The 7,569-nt window shown below is 37.9% G+C and overlaps 1 non-coding gene across 1 annotated transcript; it reads right to left on the bottom strand.

The window, feature by feature from the left end:
- Nucleotides 1-4,930: 4,930 nt before the first annotated feature.
- On the bottom strand, nucleotides 4,931-5,066 carry LOC129399251 (small nucleolar RNA SNORA47). The gene has a single exon (XR_008627018.1). It is a non-coding gene; the product is annotated as a small nucleolar RNA SNORA47 (small nucleolar RNA).
- Nucleotides 5,067-7,569: the final 2,503 nt, after the last annotated feature.

Below are 7,569 nucleotides of genomic sequence, written 5' to 3'. Positions count from 1 at the left end.
TTTGACAGAAAGCTTAGTAACCAGTTTTTAGATTCTTCTATTGAGGAGACAAACTGATGATAGTGAACTCTGAACCTGAACTTGACATCTTAATCATTGCTGTACAGTAAAGCCTGTGGAGGGGAAGGTCACCAAGCTGGATGTGCTACTAATGTGGTTCACAGAGACGGTCATCTGTGTATGCTGAAACTTCTCATCATTTTAGAAGCATGATAAATTTGGAAACCAGAAGTTAACATCTTCAGAAAAAAACTATTACAGTGCTAAAGAGTTCAAAGTATTTATTTTTGATAACTAGAAAATAAAGTGCCTCTTGCTCTGAAGATTTCCATCTAAATTGCTCTGCTAAAGTATAATCAGCATTCAGTCAAAAATACTCAGGTGGAGGCTGAGATGAGATAAATAAATTTCAAAAGATGAATACCGTTAGGTCTTTTGTAAAAATTGCCAATGAAATTAGTGTCAGAACAAAAAAAAAACATAGTGTTTTCTTTTAAAATCTCTTTTTAACATATTGAACAAGAATAATATCCATTGCTCCAACCCATTCTCTATTCTATGTAACTGATGATACAGTTCTAAACTCAGGTGACTCTAAATATAAGCATTCTATAAAATTTATACACATGCACGCACACACAAACACACATACACATTAAAACTAAGTTTTCTTTTTCTCCAGAATACTATTACTTCCCACAGTAGCTGTGGTTATAGAATTCAGGAAGGTGGGGGGAATCTAGCTCAGGAAGAGAAGGTAAAGAAGATCAAGTATGCAATTCTTTAGCCAACATTCTCAATGGATCTAGTCAAGCTTTCCGTCAAAACTCTGGATTAATTACCACATCTTACCTTAATCTTTCTATCCAAGACATGTTAAACATTCAAACAGGATGTTCAGGCCCCTTAGGTTGAAAAAATAATTGACAGGAAGCTACCCTTTGACAGTTCCAAAATAGAATTTTCTGTCATCATTTCTCTTACACTTGAAATTTTGTACAAAGTTGCCCATATATTCCCAAAGTATGATATCCAGATACTCAGTGGGCTATTTTAATCTTGACATGGATCTGCCAGTGGACAACTGTGACAGTGGCCTCACCATTCAGGGCTTTTCTACTGTGGTACACAGGTTTTTCAGCATCCCTCTCCCCTAATCCTGAACATTCGGCAGTAGCACTAGCCAGTTCAGACTGTGCAACAGTTTCGTAAATGTATGTTTAACAGATAACTGTATTTAAATCTAACATATTTGTTTGATTTTGGCATAACAGTTGTTGCTAAAGGCTGGCAAATACAAAGCACTGACAACCGTGAAAGTAAACTCGGTTCTAAAAATGCTATTGAGTACTTGCAACTGTGACCACTGGTCACTACTCAGGTTCATTAAGACTTTGATAAGACAGTCACTGTCAGGTTTCAATGAGTACAAAGCCTTGACCAGAAATTAGGCTCCTGGATCTTAGTATGATAGCTACTAAGAATATTAATGATTGCAGATTCTCCATAAGTATCTAGTTTCATATTACAACCACTGTCTGAAATTTGTGCTAATGAAACTCCATCACTGGCTGGAACCCAGATGCTCACTGCTAGCACTCATGAAACAACCCACATTGATGGATGATGACAAAAGACTTCAAATATATCTGAATATTCTAAACTCCCTGATGATAAACTCAAAGCAACAATATAAGTGAGTGTTAATTAAACAAGAAAACAGTGGAAAATAATGTTTATGAGGCAGAGAATTATGAATGAACGTGTTAGAAAAATCCAAATAGAAGTCACTGATATATATATATATATATATATTCAAACACACATATATATGTATATAGGATGAACTAAAAAAATGTAGAATTCAAGAGCATTATGTATCACTTGTATCACTTGTAGTACCATTGATCTTTGATTTGCTCAAGCAGGCGCCAGTAACGTCTCCATTTGTTCTTGTCAAGTGCTAGTGCAGCCCAATGATATCTGGTTGCTCCAGGAACAGGAAGAGGCTCAAATCTTTCATTCCGGGATTTTACGAAGAAATCTGACCATGTAGTTGGTGGGCGGCCACGAGGTCTTCTGATGTCTCGTGGAATCCAGTTGGTAACAGCTCTAGTCCAGCGGTCATCTCTGAATTGCATTACATAACCAGCCCATTGGATTTTTGATGCCTTAGCAAACGAGACAGCATCGTTGATTTTTGACTGTTGATGGAGGTCAGAACTCCAGATTCCTTCTCTCACTTGAGTGAAACATGATATTCGCAGCATAGCTCTTTTGATTCCTCTTTGGGACACCCTAATAGCATTCTCATCCTATTTGCGTAGGGCACAGGTCTCTGAGGCATATGTTAGTGCAGGAAGAATGGTGGAATGGAAAAGATGTGCCCGGAGTCAGAGGTTCTTCGTTCTCTTAACCACTTCTTCGACTCTCTTGAATACATTACAGGCTGCTCTCTTCCTCCTGCGCAGTTCTGGCACCAAGTTGTTCCTCATGTTGATTTCTCGACCCAGGTACACATAGCTGCTGCATTCGAAGATGTTCATTCCATTGAGAGCAAATGGAGCTTCAGGGACCAGTTCGTTTTTCATGAACATCGTCTTGTTGAGGTTCAGCTGCAATCCGACATTTCCACATTCTTGGTCGAAGTCGGACAGCATTTGTGCCGCTTGGCTAATGTTTGGTGTTATGAGAACGATGTCATCAGCGAAGAAGAGGTGGTGTCATTGCCGACCGTCTATCTTCACTCCCATTCCTTGCCATTCCAGTTGTCGCATGATGTTCTCGAGGGTGGCACTGAAGAGTTTCGGTGAAATGGTATCACCCTGCTGCACCCCTCTCTTTACATCAATGATCACTTCCTTGTAGAATGGTGAGATCCTGGTGGTAAATCCACAATACAGCTCGAGGAGGATTTTGATATACTGAGTTTGAACGCATAGCGGTGGTTGGTTAGTGGATCAACAGCATTATTAAATAAGTCAAATATGGAATCAGTGAGCTCTATGATAATACAGAGAGTACCATCAAAAAGATTAGCCTGAAGAACAATAATAAAACATAAAATGGTGATGAAAGGGAAACAACAAGAGAAATGATAGTCACATTATAAGTTACCACAAGGAACTGAGAGGGAAAAAACATATTAACTGAGTAAATGCTTGCTATTCATTTCCCTGTCATGAGGTGGGAGATATTATTGGCAACTATAGAAAGCTTAGGGACTTCAGAAAATCAACCTAGCCAGACCCAAGCAGTGTCGTTAAAATGTAAATAAACAAAGATTCTGATGTACCTTTGAGAGAAGTAAGCAAAATATAATCAAATATAAAAAAACCTTTAGGGTTGACCAAAAGATTTTCAAGCGAATAGGCATAAAGACATTTGTTAAGACACTCATTGACACCAACTAGCTCTATGAAAGATACTAAAATGGTACTCTCAAAATAGTAAATGACTCCCACTCCGAAGTGCTAAAATACATCTGAGCCTCTTTAAAGGAGAGAAGAAACATCCCAACATGTGGGATAGAGGATAGCACTCACTAATGGCGCATATGATCACAAATCAACTTTTATTGATTAACTATCAGCTATAAGTTTAAACAATGAAAACATTTACCAATTTGTAAAAAACTAAAGCTCGCCGAGGGGCCAGTGCACTCACGGGCTCTCCGGGCGGCTCTGTCTCACCGCCCGCGTTCGGTGCCCTGGAACCACAGTGTGTGGACTGGATCGGGATGGCTGGTGGTCAAGGAAAGGCGAAGGAAGAACGAGGACCAAGCTAGTTGCTGATTAGTTACCGTTTATTCAATCTTTCATCTTTCTCATCTCCCGCCACACTCCCAGCTCTGCTCCAGCCTCTCTCTGGATCAACTGCGGAGCCTTTCCATCTCTCTCCTCCCTTTTTCCTCTCTGGCCCTTGCCCCTAGGTTACACCCAGCCAGGTAGCAAAATCAACATAATAAAGCCCTTCCTGAGGGCTGTCAGGTTTAAAAGGAACATAACCCAGGGGCATTTTAAAGCCCTTCCTGACTTCCAGTAGGCAAAATACTTCTTAAGGGTTTTTTCTTCTCTCCCCATTCCAAACACTCATTAACATATTAATACTAGTTATTTTTGCATGGACATAGCAAGAGATACATTGAGGTTTGCAAGGCAGCTATCCTGGCAACATCTTGCCACAGGCTCAGACCACAGCACTCAGGCCAGATTAATCATTCCTCACACTAGCAGGGTCCAAATCTAGTTATCACTGTTTGGATCATGACAGCATTTGTCCATGATCAAGCTCTTAACTTATAGTTAAGCATTAGGCACTTTGGCCAGGCCCATCTCGATGCCAGGGTAGCACACAACTCACCACTTGCCCTGGGTCCTTCTCGTTCCCCATCGGGACCCTGCTTTGGGGGTGCTAGGAAGTAAGGGCAATTGAGGCTTAGGTCAAGAGAACAGATGCCCTGGAGGAAAATATCATGTAGAGTCAAATGACTCCCAGGTTACAAAAGCATAATATTTGTTAAGTCTTCTTGTGTCCATACAAAAAGGACTTGCTATGAATAAACTATGCAAAGGAATCAAGGAGAAGAGAAAAACATTATTTACAAGTCAACAGAACACTAAGAAAAAGCTACAAATAAACAAAGAGGAATAGGAGCACTGTAATGGGAGTAACCCAATAAACCTAATCTACCCGAGGCTATGTTATCCTATACCAATTGATCATCATAAATTGACTTTTACTGATTTTTAAATATCATTTTTTTCTTCCTTAAAGTCCCTGGATTCTTCAAAATCTGTTATTCCCTTAGGGATTCCATACACAGGAATGCCATATGTAAACAGGAGTCAGGGTGGAAATAAATGACAATCACTGACTTGGGCATCTCAATCCTCTACTTAGTGAAACCGCCCCTTGGAGCCCAGGAGCACAGATGCCAGTCAGCACAGCGCCGCCTTTTTGAAGGTAGCAGTGGAAACTGATGTCCCTTGGCTACCTTTGCTCTCACAGGTCTTAACCAGCGAAAGGCAGCGTGGTACTAAGCTGCCCCACTTTCTCAGCCTTCTGTACCAGCGATCTTCTGGCTCGACACTCTCCAGTTTAAATGACCAGCAATCTGTGGCTACAAGTCGTAACAGCCACTTAACTATTTGAGCCAACTCTGTGCTCATTTCAGCAACACCTTCAACGCAGGTGGAGAGGAGCCGCCTACACAGCCCTTTTGGTTTGGAAGAAAACCTCAAAGACTTTTCAACCACAAATCTAACACACAGAATTTTTAATGCACAGATAAGTAAAAGACATCCCAAACACCCAATGTTTTGGTGTTATTCATAGTTACCCCAATAGGTTAGAACTATGAATGAATAGGCAATGTGCAAAATCAAATCACCAAGAAATTTGTGAGAAGTCACACATCACTTACACTCTGAGAAAAGCTACTGAAGGAACAACAAGGTTTCATTTTCTATCTATCACCCTAATAAAACTGAAGAGATTGGTCAGCCAAAGCTAAAAGAGAGACAGGTAAAGGAGGCACTTGGGGATAATCGATAAGCTTTTTCGAAGCAATTTAGTGATTTCTGTAATCCATAATCATGAGTTATGCCTGAACACAGATCCAGGTGAAAGTACTGAGCACTATTGGGTGTTACTTCCACCCCCCCCCCACACACACACAAAAGATACTGGCCAGAGAGATATTGTAAGGGATAAGATGCTTGCCTTTTAATCTTGCCTTTCAAGCCTTTAAATTTGACAATCTCAATTCAATCCCTACAACTTCATTTCCTCCCTCCCTCTGCCCCTAGAACTTTCAGGAATGATCCTTAGCAAAGAGCCAGGAGTAAGCCCCAAACAGGAGAGCGTGGTCCCAACATGCCTCATCCCACAATTTAAGGCCAACTACTTCAGCAGGATTAATATGGCAGTTATAAACAAATATGCGTAAACTGAGACTGTGATTTACTTGAGAAATTCACACAAATGTGACACCCACACACTCGTGTGTAAACACTAAAAACATTTTCATTTATTTTCTCAACTATTAACTTTAACCAAAAGTGAATTTATTTGTGAAAACAAATAGCCTTGAAGAGGGAAGTATTGAGAAAGCTATAGTTCGTCGGGAAGAAAAAGAAAAAAGGATATTGAGTGCATTTCAAATAGGATATAAGTCCACAACTTTAGTTGTAAACTTTATGGCAATGTCAAATACAAATACTCAGAAAAAATCAAAACAAACAACCAAAGTAACAAAACAAAAAATTAAAAATGAGATAAATTGAAGTTGATCACTAAAGAGCAGAAAGATATAAATTACAGATGAGTTAAAGAAATAAGAGATTAAAAATAAGAAAAAAATCACTAATTAAATATATTCCCCTACACATTACACAAAAAAACTATCATCAATAATAAACCAATAGAGTAAAATGGCAGATCACAAAATATATGGACATTAATTTACTAACTATTGCTTTTCTAAATGAATATAGCAAAGTAGAAGAGAAACCATTCAAAAGAAACAATAAGGAACTAGAGATATAGATAGCAGGTAAGATTTTTGCTTTGGACACAGCCAAACCAAGTTTAGCATTGCAAGTGTAACTCAAAAGTAAACAAATGAAACAATGGAAACAATTATTTACAATTACATTAAATTTCAGTATCTAGATATCAACTATACAGAGGAGGTGGATGGCTTAAACATAAAATACAGCATGAATCACTTTTAAAATAAATAAAATAAGACATAAAATGTAAAAACTTCCATTTTTATGGATTATAAGAATTAATATTATTATAATGATCCTATCAGAACATTTTGGAGCTTCAATGCAATTCCTACCAAAATTCCAATGCCATTTTTCAAAGACATAGTCTAAATACAAATAAATATATGTGGAACCACTATCATCCCGAATAAACAAAACAATCTTGACATGAAGAAAGGAAGCATCAAGTCTATTAATCAAAACAATGTGGTGTATGGATAAAAGCAGATATTCAGAACAATAGAATAGAACTGAGAGGACAGAAATAATACACAGATAGATGGGCAGTTGATTTATAAAACAGTGGAGTTGAGAGCATAAAATGAAATAATGTATCTTCAAAAACTGGTCTTGGGACAACTAGATAGTCACATAAAAAACAATAAAGTTGGATCACTATGTCATTATAATGAACAAAAGTTAACTCAAATGGGTAAAAGAACTTGTTATATCTATATCCATAAAACACATCAAAAATAGGCAAAACACTGCACAATATTAACTTTTGAGGTATCTTTTTATCATTTGACCTCATTATTAACGAAATAAAAATAAATAAATAAAGGACTATATCAAACTATGTTTAACTACTAAGGAAACTGTCTAAAATAAAATTACATCCTACTCAGTGGAAGAAATATCTGCAACAGACTCCTGTTAAAGGGCTTGGATACTCACAATATTAAAATTAATCAGAGTTTAAAACAAAACCACCCCATAAAAGCCCAAGACTCTCCTCCAAATAATACAGATATATGTAAATATGTTAATTATATCTGATTAAAGGGAAATG

The sequence above is a fragment of the Sorex araneus genome, chromosome 10 (genome assembly GCF_027595985.1).
Source record: "Sorex araneus isolate mSorAra2 chromosome 10, mSorAra2.pri, whole genome shotgun sequence".
In the NCBI taxonomy this organism is placed as follows: domain Eukaryota; kingdom Metazoa; phylum Chordata; class Mammalia; order Eulipotyphla; family Soricidae; genus Sorex; species Sorex araneus.
Note: the sequence above shows the minus strand (reverse complement) of the source record. Positions and strands in the feature narration are given on the sequence as shown.